We start from the raw sequence: 8,524 nt of genomic DNA, 5'->3' as shown, positions 1-8,524 counted from the left end.
GAAAAAAAAACCTAGAGTTTTATGAAATTCTAGTTTCAATAAGCCCCACTTAGTTTCTTTTGAGTTTTGGAGCTACTTTAACCTAATTAGTGGTCCAGACAGTTCACATTGGTTGGATTTGTCAACTGAATAAGTTTACAACAGTGATTCGGGCATTGTGATCTTTAGATCGATCTCTGTCGAATATCATTTGAATCTAAGATATTGGATCTACATAGGTACCTACAGCATTCTCGGTTCAATTTCAGATCGGTTCAAACCAAATCCAATCGAGTCGGATCACATATTTAAATATCTATAAAATATTTTTAGTTTCGGGTAACTACTAGATTAGAATCACTTGGAATATATAAAATAAATCTTAGAATGGTATAAGTTGTTATAAATTGTTAAGAAAAACCACACCATCATTTCTGTTACATTTTTTCTGATAGTTAACAAACAAAAGCTTTAATTCATTCGGATATTCACATGGTGATAGAGAGAGAGACTAGACGTACATAGAAAACAAGATGATGACATTGACCCATTTGAGATAGATCAAATCGTTATCCTTATAAAGAAATGTCTATTAATTATGATTATAAGGATGGGTCCATAAATGGAAAGAAGACAAGGTTATGCATCATGCATGGCCACTGGAAATTAATGATTTTGAGTTAGGTTGGTTTATGACAAATCCACAGGCAATAGTAATAAGCTGAACTTCTCTCTATATAGTCGTTTTCTTGATCTACATCCACGCATGTGATTCTGTTCATTATCGTTAACTCGTTGCAATACGTGACTATAACAACATATTCACACAACGTCTACATAACCAACGCAACGCCGGTATATAGCTCATTTGGTTTTTTTTTTTTTGATCAAACATGCATTCATAGATTAAAGGTACCAAATTCACTCCTAAGGAGGTGAAGAGTTTACAAGCAGTTGCAGGGCAGTCTTGGCTAGGCCATCTGCACATACATTATTCTCACGAGGAGTAAAAGCAAAAGAAACTGATAAAAGGGAACTACTCAACACGCGGATGTCGTGGAGGATCCCTTGGAGCTCAGTAACGGAAGAGCCCATTGTGAGCAGCGTAATGAGACTACGAGAGTCTGAGAGGCACCTCACCGCGAGGAAGCCCAACTGGATAGCGTCCAAAATTGCTGCCTTAAGAGCTAGTGCTTCGGCCATTAAGGCTGAGCTGACATAGTTCTTGGCACTAGATCCTTGCGCCACAAGTAATCCCTTCTTATCTTTAAAAATCCATCCCATACCACCCTTCTTTGTTCCTGACTCCCAAGCTCCATCTGTAAAACAGTACAAAACAGAGGGGTTGTTGCATTCCAGCGGTGGGGGAGGTGACTTGGTGGTGGCCTTGGTTAGGACGGTAGGTTGCGCCCAACTCCATTCTCTTGCATCACGGGTTGCTTTGTTAAGGACCTCAAGGTCTGTATAGTGCTTGTCTTCGAAAAGGAGTTGGTTTCTGCTAGTCCATAGGTTCCACAAGATCCAGGGGTATAGCGGGTGAGCTACTCCAGAGGGTGGGAGATTGATGGTGCGCTTGCAGCTATCGAGAAGTTGCGGAATTGTCTCGGTAGTTGCTTGAGGTTTCAGGAGAGCAGGCATAAGGTCCCAGACTCTTACAGCAAAGGGGCATTGAAAGAAGACATGCATCTCGCTTTCACTTCTTCCACAACGCTTGCATTCTGTATTGGCGTTAATTCCTCTTCGTGCCAATGCTTCTCCCACTGAGAGTGCATTGTTTGACAGTTTCCACATAAAGAGCTTGAGCTTAGGAGATGTTGCAATGTACCATACACATGATCTCCAGTTAAAATTATAAGCCGGCTCTACTCTGTGACAAGTACTCTGCAACTTAGCTAGCGCGTAACCAGATTTAGTGGTATATGACCCCGACTTTTCAGGCAACCAAACCAAGGTATCGGTCATATCGAAGGAGCTAGGTTGTAAAAGGCGGATCGCATCCTCATACTGAGGTAGGTGGGCTCTTATAGCAGTCACATTCCATTCTCTAGTTATCGGGTGGAGAAGGTCATGTACCGTGAGGTCTTGGTCGTGGAAATTTGGAGGTCCCATAGGTCGTGAGACCGCGCCCGTTGAGAGCCAATTTTCGCTCCACACCTTGATACTCTTCCCTGTGCCCACTGCCCAACCTAGACCCATCTTTAAGACTTCACGACCAGCTAAGATCCCCCGCCAACCATGCGACATTGCCCCTGAAGAAGAGCAGGATAGCAGACTGTCATGACGACAATACTTTCCCAACAGGGTTTGTCCAAGCAGAGAGTCAGGGTGTTTAAGTAGCCGCCAAGTAAGCTTTGCTAGGAGAGCATCATTAAAATGTTCGATGTCCCGAAAGGCTAGACCTCCAGCAGATTTCGGTAAGATGAGCTTTTCCCAAGATATCCAACAGAGGCGCCTAACCTCAGGTGTTTGATCCCACCAGAATCGAGTTAAAACAGATTGAATCTGTTTACATAGAGACTGCGGTAGCTTGAAGCACGACATAGCGTAAGAGGGCATTGCTGTTAAGACGGTCTTTAGGAGGATCAGTTTGCCGATGCCAGATAGGAGCTTGGAGCTCCAGCTGTGAGATTTTTGTCTGATCCTGTCTACTATCGACGAGAAAATGTCTCGTTTTTTCCTCCCGAAGTGCTCCGGTAAACCCAAGTACTTCCCAATACGACCTTCGCTCCCTATCCCTAGGGCTGTCTTAACATTTTCCTTGGTGGCTGGGAGTGTTTTTGATGAGAAGGTGATCGCCGACTTGGAGCGATTAATACATTGGCCGGAAGCTACCTCGTAGCGATTGAGAATGGAGGTCAGTGCCGCGCAGCTATCTCTGTCTGATCTACAGAAGAACATGGTATCATCGGCGAAGAGGAGGTGATTGATTGCCGGGGATCCACGAGCCACTTTGATACCCACTAAGGTTCCGCTTTCCTGCACTCGGTTACACAGACCCGATAATACCTCTGTACACAGTATAAAGAGGTATGGGGACAACGGGTCTCCTTGCCGTAATCCACAAGACGGTGATACCCCCCTTGCGGTGCCCCGTTGATAAGAAAGGTATAGGAAACAGAAGAGACACATTCCATAATCCACGAAACCCATACGCTATGGAAACCAAAGCGTGTCAACACCTCTCGAAGAAAGTCCCATTCAATCCGATCATATGCCTTACTTATATCAGTTTTGACCGCCATTGAACAACGTTGACGGGCTGCTGAAGTACGGAGATAATAGAGAATCTCATGAGTGATGAGGACATTGTCGGAAATGGCTCTTCCGGGAACAAAGGCGGACTGGTGTCCCGAGATTAGGTCAGCCAGGAGAGGTTGTAGGCGCTTGGTGAGAATCTTCGCTATGATCTTGTAGTGAGTGGTGCACAAAGCGATAGGTCTATAGTCCGACACCCGTTTTGGCCCTACTATCTTCGGGATGAGTCTAACATGAGTCTCATTTTGCCGGCGGTGGAGCTCCCCTGAATTGAAGAAGGAGCGAATGTCATCAGATACATCTGGCCCAATAATGTCCCAAAAGGATTGGTAGAAACCCGCGGAAAAACCATCCGGACCCGGGGCTTTATCCACACTGATCGAGAAAACCGCCATTTTAATCTCATTATCAGTTGGGACAGCTATAAGGGTCCGATTCATTTCCGTGGTCACCTTTGGTGAGAGAGCTTCCTGCACTACTCCCAAATCGCCGCAAGACTGGGAGGAGAAGATGCCTTGATAAAATACAAAGATTGTTTGAACTATTTGGGGTTCCTCATAGAAGGCGTTTCCATCATCATCTTCAATAACAGAAAATTTATTTTGAACTCTCCGGCCCCGAGTTACAGCATGAAAGAATCTTGAGTTTCTATCTCCGCTGTTCAACCATTGGATGCGGCTGCGCTGCCGCCAGAATTTCTCTTCCTCAAGATAAGCCTTTTCCAAGGTGTTTTGCAGGGAGGAGATGCGATCCTGATCTGGTTAACTATCCGAGAGAGCAGCTTCAAGCTCCCTTTGCGTGGACTGAATAAGGGTTTTGCTGTTCAGATTCTGGATCTTTGTCCACTCCACGATATCCGTTCTGACTCTTCCTATCTTAGCGAGAATAGACTCGCGGGGTTGCTCCTTCCAAGAATTCTCAACCAGAGCTCTTATCTCTGGTTTGTCTCTAAGTCTTCTATCAAAGCGAAAGACTCCTTTCTTCTTCTCAAGTAAGTTAGAGTCAAAGAGAGTAACTACTGGCCGATGATCTGACCCCTCAAATCGGTGATACTCGCATCTGCCCATAGGGAACATCTCATTCCAGGCCAAGTTGGCCATAGCCCTATCAAGCCTGGATTGTATGAAGTGACTGTAGCGAGTACCACGCCAAGAGAGCGAATTACCGGAGTGTTGGAGATCCCAAATCCCATACTGGGTAACAAAACTCCGGAAGGCGAGGAAAGAGCCTTCCCATCGCAGAGGACCTCCCACCTTTTCCGAGTTATTAAGGAGATCGTTGAAGTCTCCCGTGATCAGCCATGCTTCTTTTCTTTGCTCTCCCAGTTCTGAGAGTTTGGCCCAGAATTCATTTCTTTCCTCTTTGCGAGGTGCACCATAGACATAAGAGACAAAGAAGGTCTTATTATGGTTTGTGATACAAGTGTCAATGATATTCGGCGAGGAAAACAGTATATCGAGTTGCACACTTGATTTCCATGAAAGAGCAAGACCTCCACTCAGCCCATCGGGTGGGACAGTAAAGTGGTTACAATACTCAGACTTCCTATAAGAATCTAGGACCGCTTCATCTTGGTTCTTGGTCTCCGTGAGGAACACAATGTCGGGAGAGAGTTTTGTTCGAATCTCCCGTAGTCTGCGAACTGTCAGGGGGGTCCTAATACCCTGGCAGTTCCAGCTCACACTCGCTAAGGAAGAGAGCCTGGGACGGGCCGAAAATCCGCCTTCTTCTTAGTGATACCAGGGATCAGCACTGCAGAAGGCTGGCTTGGTGTTTTCTTCGCCTTCCCCTTAGCTATTGGGTCGAGTGTCAGTTTTGGGTGAGTTTTGCGTCTTAATCACACGACGTTTGTTCAGACTGATGCCTTGGACTGGGCTCCTGAGAACTCTCCTTGTAGCTGGCGGTTTCTGTTTTGTTACCGCTGCTTTTTTCTTCTTTCCCACCGCTTTCAAAGCTTGTGGCGTGGGCGAGGGGTAAGCAGAGACTGGAAGAGGCCCCAGCCGAAGTGAGACATGCGCTCTATCTTCACTTAAAGTTCGGATTGGAGACCTTTCCATAATTCCCGCATCAATAGGGATCGCCTTAGGGGGGGGGCTCTTGAGCTTGAAGGTATAGACTCAGCTTCTGGAGTTTGGTATGGAAACATTTCCTCTAGATATTGAATGTTCACTTCCTGTAGTCTGCCAGACTCTGAATTTGCAACTCCATTTTGAAGGAGAGGGACCCTAGGGGCGGGAGTAGAGATGCGCGCCAATGCTGAACGCCTTTCCCCAGTAGGAGAGATAATGTCTGCATTAGAGAGGCATTCCATCGGTGGCCGTCTCGAAGGGGGCGTACCTGAATGTCCCCCCGAAGGTCTTGAGGTCTCCTGCGGAGTATTGATTGGAGTAGTGATTCTTTCCCTCGGAGGGTGTGGAGATGGCGTATGAGAGACTTGAGATTGGATCGAGTTAGAGTGATCTCCATTCCCATGGCCTTCAGAAACAGGACGCCAAACGTTTTTTGCAGCGGGGTTAGCTACCCACATTCCACGGGATCTCAGAGAGACTTCAGAGCTCTCCCTAACAGGAGGTAGCCTATCTCGAGGTTCCCTGGACCTTGTGCTGTCTTTCTCTCTGTTGTCAGCAACAGAGTAAGGTCTGTTCGAGTAAGACCTGTCCGATGAGTGTTCTTTCCGCTCAGTGTAGTGGTGGTTACATGTCTCATTATGCTCATGACCATACTGGCTTTGGTTTACATGCGTGGGAGCAGATCCTCTGTGGGTTCTGGGATCATCATACGGTGAGAACCTTGACAGTTTACGGTTATCAGTCCTTCGTCTGTTTTCCTCAATACGCTCCAGCGTGCGTCTTTGAGAAATGCCCAAGTTCTGATCTGCAGTGTTCCTGCTAGTAGTCCTAGAGGGGCAGTCTTTGACTTCGTGTGAAAGAGAGAGGCATGAGAAGCAGTGCTTATAAAGCTTCTCGTACTCGAGCTCAACCTGTTTGGTCTCTCCGGCGAGGCTGATTTCGAGGTACTTTTCCAGAGGTTTGAGCCCATTGATATGGACCCGAATCCTTCCTCTGACAACATCAAAGTCTTCAACGAGACCTAGTCCTTCTCCAATGGCCTCTAGTGCTTCTCTAGTCCAATAGTGAAGAGGGATGCCATGGACAGTGATCCAAAAGGGGATGAAGGCTGGAAATTGATCTGAAACAATGGGCTCCCAGCGTTGGAGGATGATCATCCACCTTTTGAAGTGGTAAAGAGCCTTCGCCAAGATAGCTTGCAGGTCTTGTTCCGTTTCGAAGGTGAACTGGAACAGTAGCGGCCGTAAGTCTCTGCCTGTGAAAGAGCCCACCACTTGCCAGTGCTGGAGGAAGAAATCCACAAGCGCTCTACTCTTTTGTATTGCTGGGTTAGTGACTCTTCCTACGAGAGTAAATCTGTGCTCATCGATGAGTGTTTCACAGTTTACAGCGGGGATCTTTATCGGAGCTTTCTTTGCCTGACGTGAGGAGCTCGATATCCACTTTTCTTTTTTCGAGTGAGAGAAACGACGAGCCATAGTTGTATGTAGATTGTAGACAATGAGGGACCTTAGTGGAAGGTAGTATTAAGAGATTTGACTGTACGATGACAGTAGTCTTGTTGTAGGAGGCCCGAGGTTGTAGCCGGACTTTAAACCGAAGTAACTATCTTGATAAGAGGACTGTACTCCGACAGTAAAGCCCCAGTGGCAGGGTAGAATAGTTGAATCAGAACTAGCTGAAACCCATACTTGATGCCACTAGAGTGAGCTCCAGATGGCTGAGATCGTAAATCTCAAGAAAAATAGTAACAGCGGTTTTTTGGGCGGTGGAAAACCAGGTTGAGACGGCGGAAAACTAGGTAGATCCGGTGGAAAACCAGGTGGAAGCGGGGCAAAACCAAGTTTTTTAGAAGGGAACATGGTAGATATCTGTCACTGTCACGCTTTGGAGAGAATGCCCGAGAGAGAATTTTCAAATTTTCACGTTTAGCTCATTTGGTTAATAATGTTTTTTTCTGAAAGGTTAAATTAGTGTTCCATAATTTGAGTTTTCGACAAAAAGATAGATGATCTACAGATAACGAGTATATTTAAACAGAGTGAAGAAAGAGTTATACTCATACGTTCCCGTTTCAGCGATGTTCAGACAAAAGCACGACAATTATCTTCTTGGAATCAAACAAAACATTCTTCTTCTTCTTCTTTTGGGAGGGTCTCGCTTTCAACGTTCTCTTCTTTTGCTTTCCTTCTATTGTTTAATTTGACCAGTAAATAGAACTCCTGCAAATATAAAACTGGCTGAGAAAACAAAATGAAACGAAGATGTATTTAAATTGATACAAGAAAACAATTTAAATTTACTACTTTTTTTAAATACAATTTCAAATTACTTCTACCAATTTCAATTTACTTCCACCAATTTCTAGAATATATCCATCACTTTAAAAATCAATCTATTTTTTTCTAGAAACGTAACAGTCTGAAAATATATATTATATTTTGGACATATCAATGTTTAGAGCTTCGTTTCTAAGACGATCTCCAATGTATTTTGCTATTTTCACTTTTAAAATAGAAAAACTCTATAATAGAGGTGAAATATGCTCCAATGTATTCTTCTAAAATAGCAATTTCTAAATGTAAAAAAAAAATAGAGGAATGCAATTTCTTTCTCTATAAATAGAGGAAAAAATAGAGATCTCTATGAGACAGTCTCCAATGGTTTACTCTATTTTTTCCTCTAAAATAGAGTAATTCTATAATAGAGTTGGATCACTACAAGAAAACATATTTTTTACGAGGGCAGTATTCGAGGTTAATTCATCGTAAACGGGGTGTTACAACGAATTAACCTCGAAAGACGTTTCGTTGTTAAACGTCCGTCGTAACGGAGGTTTCGTCGTAAAGGACACGTTTTACGACGAAATAAATTTCTCGTAAAGCGAAAGGAAAGGTTTTGTCGTAAAAGACACGTAACACTTCGTGGTAAAGCCCACGTAATGCATTCGATGTAAAGCACACGTAATCAAATTCGTTATAAAGCCCACGTAAACATTTCGATGTAAAACCCTCGTAAAAGTTTCGATGTTAATCACTCGTAAACTTTCGATGTAAACTCCATGTAATGTTTACGAGGAGTTTACATCGATTCTTATTATATTATATATAATAAATTTAAATTAATATTTAATATTCGAAATTTATAAAATTTTAAATTTTAAAACGAAATATTAAAATGAAAAACATATTTTAAAAAAGTATTTAAAAGTCATACAATAA

General features: G+C 43.8%; 1 pseudogene; it reads right to left on the bottom strand.

Annotated features, from left to right (window-relative positions):
• Window positions 1-906: 906 nt before the first annotated feature.
• LOC106339688 lies at window positions 907-6,781 on the bottom strand (annotated as a pseudogene).
• Window positions 6,782-8,524: the final 1,743 nt, after the last annotated feature.

The sequence above is a fragment of the Brassica oleracea genome, chromosome C1 (assembly GCF_000695525.1).
Source record: "Brassica oleracea var. oleracea cultivar TO1000 chromosome C1, BOL, whole genome shotgun sequence".
Taxonomy (NCBI): Eukaryota; Viridiplantae; Streptophyta; class Magnoliopsida; order Brassicales; family Brassicaceae; genus Brassica; species Brassica oleracea.
This window is presented reverse-complemented; position numbering and strand designations above follow the sequence as displayed.